Source organism: Myxine glutinosa, chromosome 12 (genome assembly GCF_964187855.1).
Source record: "Myxine glutinosa chromosome 12, kmMyxGlut1.1, whole genome shotgun sequence".
Taxonomy (NCBI): domain Eukaryota; kingdom Metazoa; phylum Chordata; class Myxini; order Myxiniformes; family Myxinidae; genus Myxine; species Myxine glutinosa.
In genome coordinates this window covers 30853196-30874346 of record NC_136272.1, presented here as the reverse complement: position 1 = coordinate 30874346, position 21151 = coordinate 30853196, and the positions used below count along the sequence as shown (strand labels likewise).

The following is a 21151-nucleotide window of genomic DNA, read 5'->3' as shown; positions in this document are numbered from 1 at the left end:
GACATCGTCCTATATTGCGATTGCAATTAAACCTGCCATCTCAGGTTTTATTACCAAGCGTGAGTTATTGTTGGCGGGGAACCAAGAGCCTCCATTACAGGTCAATCCACCATTTTGTCCTCGAAGAGACTGGCAACTGGCCCTGGCAACTTCTGGCCCGGCAATCATCCAACGCTGCAGGGCACTTGGGTTGTCAGTGAGGCCGACTGCTCCACCATATCCTTTGATGCAGGCGTTATTCTGTTCATGCGCCTGGTCGATTGGGATCGAAGAGAACACCTTCTTCGTCTTCTGTACAGTGAAGTTGCCAGCCCTGGATTCTCTGGCTACATCTGGGTGCTTCATTGGGAGTGCAACCATGTCCCTCAGGTGTACAGGGCCCCACCTGGCATAGTGTGTGTGGTCTAAGGCATGGGACCAGTTCCGTCAGGGCATCAAGGTGCATCGTGAATGAAGCCTGCCACAGAGAACGCACATAGACCAGTACCAACATCTCTAGTTCCAGCACAGTTGCCCAGTACTGAAAGTTGGGAATGTCTTCTCCTCTCTGGTGACACCAGTCTTCGAACTCAGGCAGGTCTTCTGCATCATCAGCATATGTCATACAGTGGCGTTCATACGCACGGTGTTGCAGGATGTGCAGTGCCACTGCAGTGATTTGATGAGCTCTTCTTGTGCGGGTGACGTGGGCAGCTCGCAGGAAGGAGTCGGCCGTCCATGGCGTTGCAATCTCAGCTTGCAAATCTGCAAAATCTGCAAATCTTGCAAAAATCAAATCTCTGAATCTGAGATGGCCCAATATCCAGATCTTTTCATAATATGATAGTCTACTAGTGTGCCAAATTTGGTGCTTTCCTCACAAAATGCACAATTGTTATGCTATATTTAGCTTAGCTGCCGGACTAAGTGTTGTTATTGTGTATGTGAGAGTTCTTAATACAGTTACTTGTTTTGTTCTACATGATTGCATTGGTGTGGTTTTACCATGGTTTATTAGAACACGCAGAATAACAAATCTTTCTGCCGCGTTCCCTCTCGAGACTCTGAGGGGCATCGTAACGAGTTTGGTGGAGGGAATACGTAACAGAAATTGGGTACCTGAAACTAAAAATATTCTACAAGTATATAATAACAACAAAGGCAGAAGTGACATATCCATAACACATGCCTCAAACAAGGTCCTGTTGGTTTCATAGATTATATGAACTAACACCCTGGCGATGTCCCCATGCCTGCCGTACTGTTTTCCTCCCCCATCCCCTCAAACATTTTACTCGATTACATTACACCTGTGATTTGAAAATTTGGTTGCTATGATAACCCGCTTTGTTTTTACAGAGTGCGTGTGCTTTGTTAATTATAGCTCCAAGCAGATATAATATCACTGTTTTACCACATGGAGGAATATGCTTCCTGACTGTAAGCATGCAGGAGCTCATCAAGTCTCAGATTGAGTAACTCATTAAATTGCGTTATACCATGCACTCTCAGGGAAGCCCTCCCTTCACAGACCAAGGCAATGCTGATGAAGATGACGAGCACCCACACAGTCTATTAGAGGCAGACTGATCAGGGATGGCAGTGGCGAAATAAAAATTGGCGGCAGCACAACCTCTTCGCTAAAGATGCGGCGGCTCTGCGATGGCAGAACATCATGAATAATGACCTGATCCGTTTGAAAATGGATGGCCATCCAAGAATCGTCGCTTGATGCTGGACGTTTTTGTCAGGAGCAACCGAAAATGTTTTGTTGAGAATCATCCAAGCGAGGAACCTGAGAGCGAGCAGCTCATGCACATCAAAGCACCCATTCATAAGACCAAGGCTCCAACACCATTGCGGAAGACATCAAAGGCAAGCAGAGCTCTGTCATAGATGACAGAAACGTCTTACAAAGACTCATAACATCACAGGACATTAGGTCAACGTAGACTGAATTCTGCAGTACCAGTGTCTCTGGCTGCAACCGGTGGTGGCCTACATTGCTCCAGCAAATCCCCGACAACAAACATGCTGACCCAAGAAGTACCAACACTGCCAAATGTGACACCTGTTGGGTCAAGTCTGCCAATTGATGACAAGGTGTTGGTGATTGTACTTGGGAAGCCAACGGATGCGCAGACGTTTGGTGAACATGCCGACACATTTGCAGAAATGGTCAATAGGATTGGAGAAGCATTTAATAGAGTCGATGTAGTCTTTGACAGGTACAGAAAAGTGAACAACACAGGCACCCTAGTGAAACACAAACGGTCTGCAGTCAATACACTGATGGATTGAAGGTCCCTCAGTTTCTCTACCCGTACACTGGCCCAACTTCATGGCACTTTGACAAAAGACAGGGCACAACTCACTCTGTGTCTTTCTAACCATCTGATTGAGTGGAGCCCCGGAAATAAAACCAGGATGACTGTTTCAGGTAGATTGCCAGATGCTACTACTGTGACGTCATCTGAATGAGCACTGTATGCGACGAAACACTCCATTGCTTCCGCATCAATACAAAGTGAGTTGTCTTATCTGTCTGTCACACACAGGTGTTATTGTGCTACTGTATGTTGGCACATTGAAACAAAATGGCATCTTCCAAACTTCATAAACTTGGGATATCCCACCAAAAAACGAATTTCATCCCAGTTCACGAGATTAGAATAAAAGTAGCAAGTGGAGGCAATACGGGCCTTTCATGGCAGAGCCGGATGTGACGTTGTGTCTCAATTTGGTGGGGAGTGCAGACACCGAGCCAACTCTGCTTGGCAAGTGTTGAAACACCGCTGCAAGGTCTTGAATGATCTCAGCAAAGGTGGATCTCACGGAAGATATTATCAAGTCACAAGATGGATTTACACGTAGGGTTTATGGAGCATCTGCTGCGGACATGTGACGACGCTCAAGATGGGGCTAATGATCTCCTGCACTGAAGTCCCTTCAAAAACCTATGTCGAAAACATCCTGGATTAATTCATCAATTTTACTTTGTCCTTTATTTCTCTCCCTCTTCCCTCCAAAGATTGAAACTTGGAGTCATGAGGAGTCCTAAGAGGGATTTTGTGTGGAAACGTAGTTATTGAGACTTGATAGTTTTCAATCTGCAGACACAATTATACAGTATAGCCCATCATATTCCCAGCAGTACATTTATGTTTTGGAGGGAAAATGACACTCTTACTAGCCGAGTTACTAGATATTCCTAGCTATACAAGGCCATCGACAGGAGGACTATTTAGGTTTATTAGTCCCCTCCTGGTTTCACCGAAGGGGGCTATAGGTTTGCTCTCCGTCCATGTGTCCATCCATCCGTCCCACCTGTGGTTTTTCAGACTTTTATCCCTGTACGCTTTAACATATTCAATTGAAACTTGGTGTATGGTTTCATGATAATAATATACAGAACAAGTTCGGGTTTCAGGGCATTTCGTCAATTTTTCACAGAGGTATGGCCTTTTTGGACTTGCAAAATGTCACATCGGTACAACAACAACAACAACATGCATTTTAAAGGCCATTTTCCCTGCTAGAGCGGGGGTTAGCCTTGCGGTCCCCATGACAATCTTCTCCATTTTGCCCTATTTTCTGCATCTCTCCTTGTTAACCCCCTTGCCCGCATTTCTTCTTCCACCATCTTTAGCCAAGTCTTTTTCGGTCTTCCCCGTCCTCTGCTTCCTTCTACATTCATTTCCATCACTCTTCTCAACCAGTCACTTTCATCCTTCCTCAACACATGACCAACCCATCTCAACCTGTTCCTCTTCACAGCATCAATCACAGGCTCTATTCCCATCACAGGCTCTATTCCCATTCCCAAAGGCCATCGTGAAAATGTCACATCGGTAGAGGACATGTATTGCAAAGCAATTCTAGCTGTTGATCTTTGTTCTACCTTGTGCAATGTGTGGGTTTTAATTGGGTCTGACAACGATAATTGCTCAATTATAACTGCATCCATTGCATCGTGGGCTTCAATGATAAATATCTGCCATATCCTTCAACTTCTGATTGAGAATTTGGGGATGTATCCATCTTGTTCACCCGCTGTGTCCTCCCCTTGTCTTCAATCTTCCCCGCATCCCATATTTCTCCAAGGCCCTCAATCCGACTGTTGGAGTGTCATTGTCCCTTCACCTCCCCTTCCTACTGTCCTGATCCTTTGTGTTTAGCTCCTCCATGAGCCTCGACACTATACAAACTAGTACGGCACTCAGTAGAGAGCATACCTCCGCCTGGTGAACAGTTTACGTTTTGTATCCCAATGATGGGCCGAATCTGGACCCGGACTTGAACCAAAATCTAATCGCCTTGTTCTTGTCACCTAACCAACTCGTCCACCAAGTTTATTCATAACTCGTCCATAACTTTTTTTAAATATCATGTCATATATCGCTTTTCACCCGATCTATGTCAAGTCTGCAGCCTCCTCACTCTCTGCAGACCTGGACAAAATCACAGACTGGTCAAACAAGTGGAACATGTCTTTCAATCCTGACAAATCTCACACTCTTACTTTGTCTCTCCGAAAAGACCGACTGGACAACCCTCCCATCTACTTTCTGAACATTCCTCTCCAAGAAGTTCTGTCGCTCAAGCTCTTGGGTCTCACTATCTGCCATGATCTTTCCTGGGAGAACCACATTTCCAAGCTGGCCTCCAAAGCCAGTCGCCGACTGGGCATCCTCCGTCGGGCGAAATCCTTCCTTGGCACACCTGAGCTCCTCGCCACATACAAGGCTTTCATCCGCAGCTCAATGGAATACTGTTCTCCCCTCTGGGCCAGTGCTCCTGCCTCACACCTAGCTCGTCTTCACGCTGTTGAAACCAAAGCTTTCAGAATCATTGGAATCTCCCGTGAGGAAGTTAACTCTGAGGGCCTTTCACTCACTCACCGCAGGCAGGTTGGTGGTCTGTCTTCTACCGAGTCCTCTCCAGCCTTGCTCCCCCAGCTCTCTCTGTGCTCTGTCCCCCAAATATTCCTACAGGATGCACAATATCTGCCAGCAACCCTCTTCTGGTGAAATTGCCAAAATCAAGACTCTCTATTCACCTTCACTCCTTCATTCCTCTTTTCTCCCGCCTCTGGAACAAACTCCCTCACTCTTTAATCCCAATCCTCCCTCCAGGTCTTTAAAACAGTTGTTCACCACCATCTCTTATCTCCCCCCATCCAAAACGTTGATCTTTTCTACCCCTGTTAATTCACCCCAGATCCATTTTTTTGAAATTCCGAATTTTCCTGTAAGTCCTAGCAGTGTCAATGTGTTTTATACCTCTCATCCCCCCCAACCCCCCCCCCCCCCCGCTTCCCACGCCTCCTCCCCCCCCCAAGCCCTCACCCTCCCACAGATCTCCCGATGTCCCTGCTCTCAAATGTTGTAGTTGTGTGCTTCCTCCTCTCCCCATCTCGTCTCCCGCTCCCTTTATTTTGTCTTATGTGTCCGGTTTTTTTTTTTAAATTAATGTTAGCTCTTACACGAGCCTCGATCTTGTATACAAAAAAAAAAAAACCAAAAGAAAGAGAAGGAATTTAGATATCGGGTTGAAAGTTTACTCGCCTCCAATTTAACTCTTTCTGGTAGTTTGTACCAAATTTTTATCGTTTGCTTTTTTTTCTTTTTTTTTCAGAGGCATTTGTGTGAAGCATCTCCCCAGGAAACCTGAAAATGGAGAAATCTGAAGTGTGAGCTGTCATCAAATACCTGAATCTGAAGGGTATGACTGCAGAAAGTGGTATGTGCATATCCAACAGACATTATGATTCTGCTCCGGCTTAATCCGCTGTTGTCAAGTGTTGTGCCAAATTTAAGCATGGCAGACTCGTCTGAAGATGCCAAACAGTCCGAGCGACCATCAATGTCAGTTTCTGTGGAAACAATTGGAAAAGTGCACGATCTCGTCATGAACGATCCTCTGTCGGGACCATTTGTGAGTCTGTCGGCATTACTTATGGTAAACCACGCTCAATATGAACTGACCACCTGAAGCTCAGCAAGTTGTCTGCAGGATAGATATCACAAATGATGGCGGATGAACAAAAGCAAACTCGACGAAGAATATCGATAGCATTTTTGGATCCCGTGGAACTTTTTATCCCAGCTTCTCACCATGGATGATACATGGGTTCATCATTTCGATCCTGAGACGAAATGGAAAAGCATGTCCTGGAAATCTCCATATCCCAAGAAATTGTGTGTCGCTGCCTAGGCAGGCAAAGCGGTGCCATCCATTTTCTGGGATGCTCAAGGGTTCATGCTCGATGATTACCTGGAGAGAGAGGACCTACCATCACAGGAAGACAACGCACCCGTCCACAAGTCTTCATTTGCAATGGCTGCCATCAAGGATGCGGGATTTGAACCGCTTGATGACCCGGCATCTTCGCCAGACCTTGCCCGAATGATTTGTATGTGTTCCCAGAACTGAAAACACCTTCTGGGATGGAGATTTTTTTTAGTGATCAGGATGTGACATCTGCTGTGAATGCCTGGTTGGAGGCCAGACCAAGGTTGTTTTTTTGAAGAGGAATCCATACTTTGGAGCACCGCTGGTGCAAGTGCAGGGGCCTACGTTGAAGAAAAAGGACAGAGAGAAACGCAAGGGCAGAAGGGAAATGGAGGGGAGAAGCAAATACCAAAAAAAAAGGAACAGTGCAGAGAATATGGTTAGGAAGACAGGAAGTGAAACCGCTTGGCTGGTTCCATGATGCTTTGGAGGAGCCGAACTGGAGTATTGGTCTCTGCCCCGCTGTCTGCTCTGTGAGGCTCTTCAGGTCTCTCTGGCCCCGGCTACTCACCCATCGTGCCTCTATCTTTTCGTCATGCCGCTGCACCAAAGGCCCATCATTCGCCAGAGCTGTTCTGTGGGTAGTTGGTTGTTGAAACTAATTATCTCCGCCACTGAAGGTGGACGGAGGTGATGTTTTCACCCCGGTTTGTCTGTGAGCAGGATATCTCAAAAAGTTCTGGACAGATTCGGACGAAACTTGGTGGATGAGTTGGGTAGGCAACACGAATGAATTGATACATATTGCCTGTAAGTACATGACAGATTGTTCTTGATGAAACAATAAAAGCTCAAAGATCGAATTCAGCTAAAGGTCGACGTCCCAGCCAGTGTCATCCATATGAAGAATGAAGTCATTCTTTAGCAATTTTCACCCCAAAGTGAAGCACAAAACTCGACAAGAAATATTGGAAACCTTTTAAAATCACATATATCGTTATTTTTGAACCAAACATAAAATTTCTTCCATATCCTGAATGGATAACTTCTTCCTTCATCCCGAACAGTTATGAAACCTCTCTTCTACATCTTAAACTGCTAATCCCTTTTGAACCCGAATCCATTAACCCTTTAAAAACCCGAAATCCATTTTAAGCTTTAAACAACTGACATTGTAAAATCAGTAATGTTAAATCTTTGTTTTTATTGCCTAACTTTCTTTGACATTCCCCAGGAAAATGCATGATTCATTTGATATTCCCAGGAAAATGCCATGATTCATTTGATATTCCCAGGAAAATGCCACGATTCATTTGATATTCCCAGGAAAATGCCATGATTCATTTGATATTCCCAGGAAAATGCCACGATTCATTTGATATTCCCAGGAAAATGCCATGATTCATTTGATATTCCCAGGAAAATGCCATGATTCATTTCATATTCCCAGGAAAATGCCATGATTCATTTGATATTCCCAGGAAAATGCTGTGGTTCATTTGATATTCACAGGAAAATGCCACGATTCATTTGATATTCGCAGGAAAATGCCATGATTCATTTGATATTCACAGGGAAATGCCACGATTCATTTGATATTCACAGGGAAATGCCACGATTCATTTGATATTCACAGGGAAATGCCACGATTCATTTGATATTCCCAGGAAAATGCCTTGGTTAATTTGATATACCCAGGAAAATGCCATGCTTAATTTGATATTCCCAGGGAAATGCCATGGTTCATTTGATATTCCCAGGAAAGTTCCATGGATTATTTGACATTCCCAGGAAAATGCCGTGGTTTATTTGACCATCCCAGGAAAAGGCCATGGTTTATTTGACAGTCCCAGGAAAATGCCGTGGTTTATTTGACCATCCCAGGAAAAGGCCATGGTTTATTTGACCATCCCAGGAAAAGGCCATGGTTTATTTGACAGTCCCAGGAAAAGGCCATGGTTTTTGTCATTCCCAGGCAAATGCCATGGTTTCTTTAACTGTCCCAGGAAAATGCCGTGATTTATTTGACATTCCCAGTAAAATGTCGTGGTTTCTTTAACTGTCCCAGGAAAATGCCACGATTCATTTGATATTCCCAAGAAATGCCACGATTCATTTGATATTCCCAGGAAAATGCCACGATTCATTTGATATTCCCAGGAAAATGCCACGATTCATTTGATATTCCCAGGAAAATGCCACGGTTCATTTGATATTCGCAGGAAAATGCCACGAATCATTTGATATTCGCAGGAAAATGCCATGATTCATTTGATATTCGCAAGAAAATGCCACGAATCATTTGATATTCGCAGGAAAATGCCATGATTCATTTGATATTCCCAGGAAAATGCCATGATTCATTTGATATTCGCAGGAAAATGCCATGATTCATTTGATATTCACAGGAAAATGCCACGAATCATTTGATATTCCCAGGAAAATGCCATGATTCATTTGATATTCGCAGGAAAATGCCGTGGTTCATTTGATATTCCCAGGAAAATGTCACGGTTCATTTGATATTCGCAGGAAAATGCCACGATTTATTTGATATTCCCAGGGAAATGCCACGATTCATTTGATATTCGCAGGAAAATGCCACGATGTTTTTTTTTTTTTTTTTTTTTTTGTATACAAGATCGAGGCTCGTGAAAGAGCGAACATTAATCGCATTAATCATTAATCACATTAATCATTTGTGATTACGAACATTAACATTAACGAACATTAATCACACAGAAAGACAAACCGACACATAAAACATATAACATCGGGAGCGGTAGACAAGATGGGGAGAGAGGGGGAAGGACACAAACACAACATTTGAGAGCAGGGACCAAGAGACATCGAGACATCGAGAGATCTGAGAGAGGGCGAGGGCTTTGGGGGGGGCATGGGAAGGGAGGGGGTGGGAGAGGTATAAAACATATGGACAGTGCCAGGACTTCCAGGAAAGAAGTTGGAATTTCAAACAAGGCGGATCTGGGGTGAATTAGCGGGGGTAGAAAAGATCAAGGTTTTGGATGGGGGAAGATAAGAGATGGTGGTGAACAGCTGTTTTAAAGACCTGGAGGGAGGAGTGGGATTGAAGGGAGTGAGGGAGTTTGTTCCAGTGGCGGGAGAATAGAGGAATGAAAGAGTGAAGGTGAGCAGAGAGCCGAGATTTCGGCAGTTTAACCATCAGAGGGTTGCTGGCAGATCTTGTGCGACCTGTAGGAATATTTGGGGGACAGTGCACAGAGAGAGCTGGGGGTGCAAGGCCGGAGAGGAGTCGGTAGAAGACAAAGACCACCTACCTGCCTGCGGTGAGTCAGTGAAAGGCCCTCAGAGATAGCTTCATCGCAGGAGATTCCAATAATTCTGAAAGCTTTGGTTTCAACAGCGTGAAGCCGAGCTAGGTGTGAGGCAGGAGCACCGGCCCATAGGGGAGAACAGTATTCCATTGAGCTGCGGATGAAAGCCTTGTATGTGGTGAGGAGCTCAGGTGTGCCGAGGAAGGACTTCGCACGACGGAGGATGCCCAGTCGGCGACTGGCTTTGGAGGCCAGCTTGGAAATGTGGTTTTCCCAAGAAAGATCATGGCAGATAGTGAGACCCAAAAGCTTGAGCGACAGAACTTCTTGGAGAGGATTGTTGAGAAAGTAGATGGGAGGGTTGTCCAGTCGATCTTTTCGGAGAGACATAGTAAGAGTGTGAGATTTGTCAGGATTGAAAGACATGTTCCACCTGTTTGACCAGTCTGTGATTTTGTCCAAGTCTTCAGAGAGTGAGGAGGCTGCAGACTGCCGATCTGAGGGAAGAGGAATGGAGCGGCAGAGAGTGGAGTCATCAGCAAAGAGATAGAGAGGATTTTCAAGAGAGTCAGAGAGATCGTTGATGAAGACCAGAAAAAGCACAGGGCCCAGAACACTGCCTTGGGGAACTCCAGCCTGAACAGGAAGAGGAGATGAGAGAAACCCATTCAGGGCCACACGTTGACGACGACTAGAGAGGAAGTCCGCCAGCCATGCGTGGAGATTTCCATGGATACCAAAGGAGGAGAGTTTGGTGAGCAGAGCGGGGTGCCAGACCGTATCGAAGGCACGTGATATGTCGAGGGAGACAGCTCTAATTTCCTGTTTGGCATTGAGGACCTCCATCCATTGTTGAGACAGCAGAAGCAGCATGACCAGAGTAGAGTGACCTGGTCTGAAACCAAATTGTTGATCAGAGATCAAGCCATTGGAGAAGAGGAAAGATTTCATATCCAAAGCAATGATGGATTCCATGACTTTGCTGATAATTGGGAGAACGCTGATTGGTCTGTAGTTGCTAGGATCTGTTTTTGCACCTTTTTTGTGCAAAGCGGTGATGTTGGCTGATTTCCAAGCAGATGGCAGTTGACCTTGACCAAAAGAGAGGGTGAAGAGAACAGAGAGAGGGTGAGATAGAGCGGCAGAGCAGGATTTTAGGACCCGTGGGCTGATGCCGTCGGGTCCAGTTGCAGAATCAGAGTCGAGGGTTGACAGAAACTTTTCCACCTTGTCAGGAGGAAAGGACACGGAGTCCAGGAGCAGCTGGGTACGACTGGGTATGGTGGGTACAGAGAGGGATGGGTTTGGGACACAAGATTTAGAGGCAAACACAGAGTTGAGGCATTCAGCTTTTTCACGTGCGGAGTCAGCTGTGTAGCCGTTTGAGGTAAGGGAGGGGTTGGAGGGGGAACAAACACCAGAAACGGATTTGACCAGCCGCCACCAGGATTTGGAAGAGGGAGACAGACAAGAGAGTTCGGTCTTGAGAACGGAGAGATATTGTTTCCTGGCTCTCCTGAGGGTGGACACACACTTGTTTCGGGCTTTGTGAAAGGAAATGAGATTTCCTTCCGTTGGATTTGCTTTCCAGGAGACGAAGGCAAGTTGTTTCTGGGCAACAGCCTCACCACAAGATTCCGTGTACCATGGATGGGAGGAAGGGTATGACAACTGAAGACGAGATGGGATAAATCTGTGCATGAGAGAGAGCAATTTACTTTGAAAGAATTCCATATTATCCATATTGGTCCATATTATCAGACAGCGAGATGTAGATGGAGTCATCACTGTTTGGTGGACGGTACAACACACATATTAACAAGAGGTGGGAGCGAAGGGGAAGCCGTAGCCAGAGGTATTCCTGGGGGTGAGGTGGAGAGAGTGCAGTGCAGGGCGAGTGAGGAAGAGAGTTTTTGATAAAGATAGCAACCCCACCTCCAGGACGAGGCTCAGGTCTATCATACCGGAGGAGGGAGTAACCTGGGAGAGATACCAAGGAATCAGAGACTTCAAATCCAGGCTAGAACCCAAACCCAGGCTTCAACCCATTCAGGCCACAAAAAAATAAATAATTAAACTTCTTACCAGAACTAAAACAAGGACATGGGCAGGGTCTGTGAGCTGCAAATTTGATTGGTCGTGATGATGTAAAATTCCGTAATATTTACCTCCACCACCGAAAGTAGAAGGAGGTTATGTTTTCACCCGTCTGTCTGTGAGCAGGATATCTCAATAAGTTATGGACAGATTTGGACGAAATTTGCTGGACAGGTTGGGTGTGCGACAAGAACGAATTGATTCGGTTTTCGTGAAGATCCGGATACGACAATGTTTTAATTTTTAAAGGGATTTTTAGCATTGAGAAATGGGGCCAAAATCGGTATATATAGTCAGGTTCACTATGTCAATAAATTATATTTCGTTCAAAATCATGGTAGATTAGCAAACCTATACATTTTTGGAAAGGTTAAAGCATAAGGAAACTAAAAATCAATGTTTACATTTGGAGAGATACCTGTATGGTGGCCATTTTGGATTTTCAAAATGGCCACTGTAAAATACATTCTGTTCTATTTCTGCCTCTAATTACCCTAAAAACTTTTTAAAATATACTAAACCTATATTTTCAGGGACAAGGAATACAATGAAAGTATCAAATTAGTGCTATGAGGAATGGTAAGACACGAATCAAAGGTTTTGAATTGCAAAATACTGTCTTTATATTCGCGATAAGTTGCATAATCAAATACATGTTATCATTTTGTACAGGCAGTTAATAACATCAAAATGTGTCACAATAATTCATATCACCAAACATACACAGGCAGTCAGCAAAATCATATATACACATGCAGTCAGTATAACTTCACATCTACACAGGCAGTCAATGACAAAATATACACAGGCAGTCAATGGCATCAAACATACACGATTACAGAATATGCCATTTAGAGTTCGTCATCACTGTCCTGTGTGTCGTATCCGACAATATAGACCGCATCGTTTTCACAGTGCGTTCCACACAAGCAAAGGTCGGTCAAATTGATTGGCAAATCGAATTGGTCGAATGGTCGAATGGAATTGGTCGAATGGAATTGGTCGAATTGGTCGAATCGAATTGGTCGGAATTGGCAAATGTAAACATTGATTTTCAGATTTTCCATGTAATAACGTTTCCAAAAATGTATAGGTTTGCTAATCTACCATGATTTTGAACGAAAAAACATAGTGAACCTGACTAATAGCACAAGATATCTAAAAAGGTTATGGACAGATTATGACAAAACCTGGTGGATGAGTTGGTTTGGTGACAAGAACAAGGCGATTAAATTTTGGTTCAGGTCCGAATCCACTGTTCAGCCTGGCGGAGGTTTGCGCTCTACCGAGTGACGTTCTAATTTGTCTAAATACTGCTAAATAGAAGGGTTTTGAAAGTGCCAAAAGACGATTTGTGTTCTGTAGTGTTTCCATATACAATTCCATTGAAATAAAATAAAGGTTTTAAAAGTTGTTCAAAAGAAACTTCGGCAGTTTACCACAGTTGATGCATCGTCTTTTCCACCACCCTATTTAACACGTCACATTAGTTATTCGTGCCTGTTGTTTGTGTCATTTATGACGTCACTACGTCCGTTTGGAATGATTTTATATTTTGTTTGACTGCCCAGGTGGGCAGACAGAGTAAAGAAAATTATCTCCCTCTTTGAGCATGCACGATCAGGTTGGATTCAGACCAAAGTACTGCTAAACTGCAGGTTCGTTTTCTGAGTCATGTTCCAATTCATTTTCAAACTAGATGGTATTCATAGAATACTTACCCTGCGCAGTCAACTTGGTGTGAGCCAACTCTTCTATTTTTGAACGTTTCTTTTTTTTTTTTATCCAATATGGCTGCCAGACCACGTGAGCGATGACATCATAAATTTATATTCTCTAAATAATTGTTGCATAGATCATGCTCAATACATTTCAAACTGATCAGACGAAGCGTTGTCTCTGTCGAATTATGACATCATAATTATGGCACCAATGACGTCATCCTTAACACCTATTCCCCAAATGGAGTTCTTGACAATGAGCCAAGTTTCAATTTTTAAAATGCTGACACGGCACACACTTTACTTTACTGAAATGCAGACACAAATGTTATATTTTCGTCAAAAATCGTCGGAATTTAGCCAAATCTGTTTTGGTCATGTGTTAATATACCTCAGCAATTGACAAATCTGAAATCAGAATTTTATTTGAGGTCAAAATGACCCCGTGAGATCGCTCCGTACTTTGCCTGCTCATGATGTGCAGTGTGATAATTAATTATATGCCCACTCTAGAAGACTCTTCTTCTTCATGCAATAACTTCTAGCTTCCAGACCGTACATCCAATCTTGAAATTTTGCACACATGTTACACTTCATTACCTCTACTATAATATAAAGTTTCCCGTCGATCAATGAAGCAGTTCAAGAGTTATATTTTTTTGTTGTTTAATTATTTATATCTGCCAAACCACGTGACCTATCGCAAATTCCAAAAGGTCATTTTAGTAGACTGATATGCTGAACATATCTGTGAAGTTTCCCCTCGATAGGATCAAAAATTAGGGAGGAGCTAAGTTTTAAAAGTTTATGCTTTAAAACGTCATAACTCCGAAACCATGTGACGCATGATATTATGCTCGCTGACTTTTTTTGTTCGTCATGGGTATATGATTCTGCCTGCAAAGTGTGGCCTCGATCTGTTCAGTCGTTTAGGAGAAAATTGGATTTTAGTGGTTTTTCAGGCTTTTCACTCAAAACAATATGGTGTCCGAACCACGTGACCTACGACGTCATTAAAATTTTATTTCTGCATCTATTTATACTGAGAAGATGCTCAAGAAATTTCATCCTGATCGGATAAAGTTTTTTACTTGTCGAATTATGACGTCATAACGGCGGCACCTATGACGTCATCATTCAAATATGTTATTCCGCATGGAGAGTTCTTTGCAATGAGACCTGTCTCAATTATTTCTGTGCAGCGGTTTTTGAGATATAGAGGTGCAATTTTTTTTAGTTTTCCCAATATGGCGCCCATACCACGTGACCTGTGACGTCATAATATTCACCAAAATATTCTGCAGGAGGAGGCCCTCCTATGGTGAAAATTTCATGTCAATCGGACCAACGGTTGCCGAGAAAATGAATTTTTAATATGCAGGCACGTACGTACGTACGCACCCAAATGCTTAACCCTGATTTTCGCTTCGCGAGCGCAGGGTAATTATCATATTCAATTGAAATCAAGTTGTTCCTCCATCATAAATTGACGTTTGAAGACGGAGACAAAGTGAATAAATTGCCTAACCCCGCTTTTCGCTTTGTGTGTGCGGGGTAAATATGACGTAACACAGAAAGTGTAAGCAACAATCTCCGTCGGTATCGGTGTCATTTGTGCTCGGGGCAGATTAACTGGACTTGGAGCCTGAGGCTAACTTTATTTTCGAGGCCCTTTCCTATGATTTTTATATAAACACTACGTGTACATGTACAGTACATAATTCACATATACCGTACTTAAACCAATTGAGAAACCAACATAAAAAGGTAGTTATAGTTTGGGGTCCTTTTTGTATAAATATTTCTATAAATGGAATAAAGATGAGGGTGATTTTGTTTTCTGAGCTGATTTTGGGCGCCTGCAAGTATGGGGACCGAGGCTTCAGCCTCCATGGCCTCCATGATAATGCGCCCCCGGTTTGGCCCCAGTGTGACTATGTCATACCGTTATACAGGTGCAGCACTCTGAAGTCACAAAGTTGTGCACTTTTTGGCCTTCAAACAAAGGCAATGCTATTATAGTACCTTATAATAGCATTGCCATAAGGTTTGGACACTGGACGAGCTGAGCGATCACCTGGCTGATCATTGTTACTCCTCCTCGTACGATGGAAGTTGTTGTGGGCCTTTGTTCAATCTATCATTGTTCAGATGCGAAGGCTCTTGCTCTCACTCTGCACACTGGAGTCCCACCTCCTCCTGAAGGCTTGAACATTGACGATCGAAGGTGTTAATCAATTGGATGAGGGAAGAAATAAATAAACAGGTGAGAGATTTTTCTTTTCACATGCGAAGGGAAATAATTTGTTGTTTTCAAGTGTCCTTTGGGATCATAGAAAAGATCACATCGGCAGAGGCCATGTATTGAAATTGGAAATTTGCAGGAACATGCAAAGCAATTCTCGCTCTTGTTTTATCCAAGTCCAAAAAGGCCATACTTCTGTGAAAAATTGATGAAACGCCGTGAAACTCAAACTAGTTACATAACTTGTCATAATGAAGCCATGTACCAAGTTTTAGTTGAATATTTTAAAGGGTTATGGGAAAGAAAGTCTGAAAAACCACAGGTGGGACGGACGGAGAGCAAGCATATAGTCCCATCCGGTGAAACCGTTAGGGGACTAATAAATAACCCCAGACATTCAATGTTAAAATGAGAAACGCTTTGCATTCCTCGAAAGGAACAGGCCATTGTGTGCCAGTGCCCTGGACAAACACAAAAATCCTGCCGAACCTGGGGCGTGTAATTCAGTTACCAAGCAGCTTGCTAGCGCTCGCCAAGCCAGCCGTTCCTTACCAACGGCTTCGAATGGAGTGCTTGCTTGAGTGCTTAAGCCGCTTGGCAAGCACTCCAAGAAACTTGGTAACCGAACACACCTTTGGTGCAGAAACGTTACATCGCCGCACCGAGTGGTGATGCAACCAGCAGAGCGAATTCCGATTCAAGACTGATGATTAGAATGTGGATATTAAACGGAAAGGAAGAATCTCGTGAATGTTTCATCGAGGTGTAACAAAACATGTCGGAATCTTTTACATCGTTATCAAATTAAAACAACTCCTGTATTCCTACAATAACAATTCTGTACAATCATCATTATTTTGTTCTTATAGACACACGTGTTGGGCCACCGACTTACCGATCGACACCGTTCGTACACATATTCATACATACATACACAGGTAGGTCCACATCGTTAAAGATATTACCAACAGCATCAAAATGCAAATCAAACTTTACAAGTGGACAAAATATTTAAGCAGCGTACGTTTTCATGATGAAATACAACTCTGCCAAATGATTACCAAATATAACTACAAAAGAAAATGATAAATAAAATAAGAGCAATAATGAAAAAATAGGAACGAAATTTGATTGAATTATCTCACCTGTTGATTGCGATTTGGAAGGAATGAGCGCTCGGTGTGCAGCGAAGCGTGGATTTATGGTGTGCGGATGTGGGCGGGGTCAGGCGCGAAGCCACGCCCTGCGGTGGCAAACGGAAAAGAGGGGCGGGGCGGAAACATTGGGTCGCTTGTTAAGGAAAGAACGTCACTAAATAATACAGAGAGGAGACTTTGATCTGATTTATTATAAAAGAGGAAGGAATTGACTGACAGGTGTACATTTAATTCGATGCTAAAAGAAAATATACCTCCTGAGACTGGGGGAAAGTCTTTACGAGGCAATACTGTCAATATTGGTCTAAGATGTAAAGTGTGAACTTTAACAGTTAGCACACAAAACATACACTGGTAAATATTGAATTTACTCCAACCAACCTCAATTAAACGTACCTGGTTAGAAGCAGAATTGAACCAAAAAGAAGATCAATTAAGTCGGGATCTTAAAAAAAAATTCAAAAATAATAACATGTTCTGTCCTAAGCTTAACATGAGATCTAAGGATACAATTTTTTTAAATAAATCAAGAAAAAAAGTCTTCAAATGGAGAAGCACAAGGTATGAAAATGTTTATGGGGTCACGTGTTCCATTCCTAATGGAGTCTGAATCAAGGATAACTTTCCTTCAGGTGTGCTACCAGTATAAAGTTGTGAGAGAAGACAATCGGCATTAGTGTGCAAACATCCAAGATCTAAGGCCTAAATGTTGGAGACAAGAAGCGACTTTCGAAATGACGTAATCCACACACCCCAGATTACTCGAGGCGCATGCGCAGAAACCATGAGTTAACAAAGTCCAAGGAGCAGCCGTTACCTGAGCGACGTACCATCATACGTGCCAGATAAGGATTGTAGCATGAAACGGTTCACCAAACCTTTAAAGAAGCCAAAAATACTGTTATGAAATTTGGGTAGGGCATATATATAGATTTAGGTAGATCTGCATAGGTAGATGCTCCGGCTGTCGTGGTAGGGAACCTCACCTGTAATAAGTTCTGTCTAGCACGAATGTTGGAGTAAGCTGCGTATCTGTCCCCGCCATGAGGGGGCGGGGCTTGTTAATTAGAATTAGGGCATGAGGATAAAATTCCACTGTACGTCGTTCCCTCTGTGATCATACCTGTGTCCTGTATGGCAACACACCATAGACATTAGATAGGCCCACTAGTTGCACCACACAAACATTAATTAATTCCCCCCTAATAATAAAACTCACCACAAGCCAGTTCGGGGCACTGCCGACGGAGCCGCAGCCAGCTACAACACCAACCTGCATGGCAACACTCATCGAGCAGGCAGGCTGAAGGCACGCCCACCTCGCGATAGATTGACACCAAGGGTTTGATGGGCAGATTACATCACTGGAAGGGAGGGCCAATCGGCACGCAGCTGAAGCCCAGGGACAATAAGGAGCCAGCTGGTTGGCCCCCGGGTGCCACCATGAAAAAGCGAAGCACGTTATGAGCTTTCGATGGCAGCTTCACATGGTTCTTCCAGACCGCGGGGATGACACGGGTTTAAAGGTTTCATTTAAGATTAAAATTGATGACCGTGATTATCAAATATACGCTTCATCAGCAACCTTAACATGTTTTCTCTGGAGCGTTTGGGCATTTAAAGAGATTTTGTCCGAAAGCTGCTTGTTCAAAGTGGGGAATCAGGCTACGTTGATCAAGATTGTAAAACGGTTAACAACCCACTACCTCGTGTGGCGGAGGAGGTGACACCCAGTGTCTCAAATGTTTCCGCTGACACTGTCCTTACAGAGTGAGGAGGGTTTTGTGACTGTGGCAAAAAAACGTAGAGCCTCCGCTCCTCGTGGCTCCACTAGTGCCCCCAAAGTAGTTGTACTGGATACGAGTGGTGCAGTAGCTGAGGAACCTCAAGGTAGTGAGGAAAAAGATGGATTACCTTCCAATGATGGAATTTTAATCCAAAGTGCACAAGGTGGTACGGTTCCATCAAATAGTTGTACAAATGAAGGGTCTAGTATTATTGATGAGACATTGGTTGAATGTCAGGAGACATCACCATCACCATCATCATCATCACCACTGCCTGAGCCTCAACAAAATTGTGCGTCAATCCTTCCCAATGTTCCCACTGCAACAAATGATCAGAATACAGTTTGTGTGGCCCCGACAGAGGACGTAGTTGTACAAGATGGTGGTGTAACAGCCCCATCTCATGTCGAAGTAGACCTCCCCAGCCCCCCCCCCCCCCCCCAGACCCAAGACCAGTCCATAAACGAGTTGGTAAAGGTGGGTTTTCACGGGACACGCGAACGGTTCGCGAAGGATGCGAATGTCGAAAAAATGGCAAAGTCCAACATTCGTATTTTAGGCTCCAAAAGTTCGCCAAACATGCGCGGGGGTTCGGAAGCGGCGTCAATTGTTCGCAGGAGTCGTTTTTTGTTTGGCGGGTATTTCAAAAATGTTTGAAACAGGATGCGAACAATTGACGACGCTTCCGAACCCCCGCGCATGTTTGGCGAACTTTTGGAGCCTAAAATACGAATGTTGGACTTTGCCATTTTTTCGACATTCGCATCCTTCGCGAACCGTTCGCGTGTCCCGTGAAAACCCACCTTAAAGGTCCAAACTGAAATTTACAAACCTGGTGGAATGCTATCCGGGCTGTCTGCTTCAGATGATGACATGGAGGTGACTGAGCCGTCACAGTCGTCACCTGAGCAGTTACAAATACCCCCGAGGTTATTGTGACCTTTCTAAATGAGACATTTAGGCAGCGAAATGTCATGATTCAAAAACATTTTCCTGACTTGCTTTCCTTCATGCAGACTGCAAAGTGTATAGTTAGAAATTCTAAAGATTTTGAAGTAACAAAAGCACAAATTCATCAACTGAGGTAATTCACTACAAAAGCAATGTTGGAACTGTCTCAACAGCAGCTAAACCCCCCTTGATAAGGCATGAAAAGGAAGGAAGTGCTGTTTGGCACCTTAAACATGAATGGCGGTGGTGCTAACCATTTACGTCAGCTCCAAGTTAAAAACTTATTGTTTCAGAAACATATCGATATATGTTTATTGCAGGAAACACACATAACAGAGACTTCACAGCCTGACTGGCTTCGCCTTAATACTGGGCAGTGCTTCTTTAGCAATCTTTCTTCTGTTTCTGCGGGAATTGCTTTCTTGCTCCATCCGGGGTTTGTTCCTGACTCTTGCATTTTTAATGAAATTAGTTATAGGACACTTAGCATCCTTAGAGGTGGTCTATCAAGGATTTCACCTCACCTTACTCAATGTATATGCTCCTAGTAGCAGCTTAGCTCGTAAAGATTTTTTCACACGTCTGGCCAATTACCTTCACACAGTAGCCTTTGATCATTGTATCTGTATTGGAGGAGATTTCAATTGCACCTTTGAACCTAGTTTAGATAGAAATACACCAGAACCACATCCAGAATCTCATAAAGATTTATTGAATTGTTTCTCATCACTTGGTCTACTTGACGCATGGCGCATACAGCACCCGACAACATCTCAGTACACATGGTGCCGTTGTGCTAGTGGGTTAATAACACTTGCAAGGCTTGCTAGATGGTATATTAATTCCACTTTTAGAAACGTACTTGTGTCTTGTAATCATTTCCCTTCTACTTTCTCTGATCACCACCTGGTTGTGCTTGGTCTGTCCTTTTCTCAGTCAATTCGTAAAAGTGCATATTGGACTTTCAATACCAGCCTGTTGGAGGATTGCTGTTTTCAGGATGCTTTTCGTAGTTTTTGGGAAACACTCATCCAAAGAAAACCTTGTTACTCTTCTGTTCAGTTATGGTGGGATAACGTGAAAGCCCAGATTCACGTCTTTTGTCAATATTTTAAGTCCTTTTCCACAAGCTAGAGTAAGATTGCTGTTTCTCTTTTATAAACTGAAATTTTACACTTAGAGGAAGACTTGGTTAAGTCTCAAAATGGCAGGAAACTTCAGTTATTATTGGAGAAAAAAGCTTATTTAAGAGAACTGATTCATGAAAAAGTAATGGGGATGTCAGTTAGACTCAGAATCCAAAATGTGAAGTTCTCTGACACCCCAAACAAAAGTTTTTTCCAGTTAGAAGGGGTTAAGAAGTCCCAAAGGCGAACGTTTTCCTTGTTAGATGCTAAGGGGAATATTACACAAAATGAAAGTGATGTTAAGATGCTTGTGAAAAGGTTTTTTTTTGGTTTATTTGCGGAGAAAGCTGTGTGTAAAGATATGGTTGATATGACGAATTACCTGCCTTCGTTGAGTTGTGACCAGTGTCAAGGTCTTGAAGAGCCGTTTACTTTGGAGGAGCTCAGCACAGCTCTGCGTTGCTTTGAACATGGAAAAGCCCCTGGGATCGACGGCCTTCCAGTGGAATTTTTTGCAGCGTTTTGGGACATTTTAGGTCCAGAAGTGCTACAAGAAA

General features: G+C 43.5%; 1 protein-coding gene across 3 annotated transcripts in view; it reads right to left on the bottom strand.

Moving 5' to 3' along the window:
• LOC144888512 (uncharacterized) overlaps nt 1–16815 on the bottom strand; it is a 39738-nt gene extending 22923 nt beyond the window's left edge. For 2 of the 3 annotated variants that reach the window (XM_078766673.1, XM_078766671.1), the window contains exon 1: nt 16718–16815. The gene's annotated coding sequence lies outside the window, so the exon portion shown is untranslated. Of the gene's footprint in view, nt 1–15404; nt 15512–16717 lie in introns of those variants that run through there. The other variant, XM_078766672.1, reaches the window with a different exon arrangement.
• Between the last annotated feature and the right edge of the window lie 4336 nt (nt 16816–21151).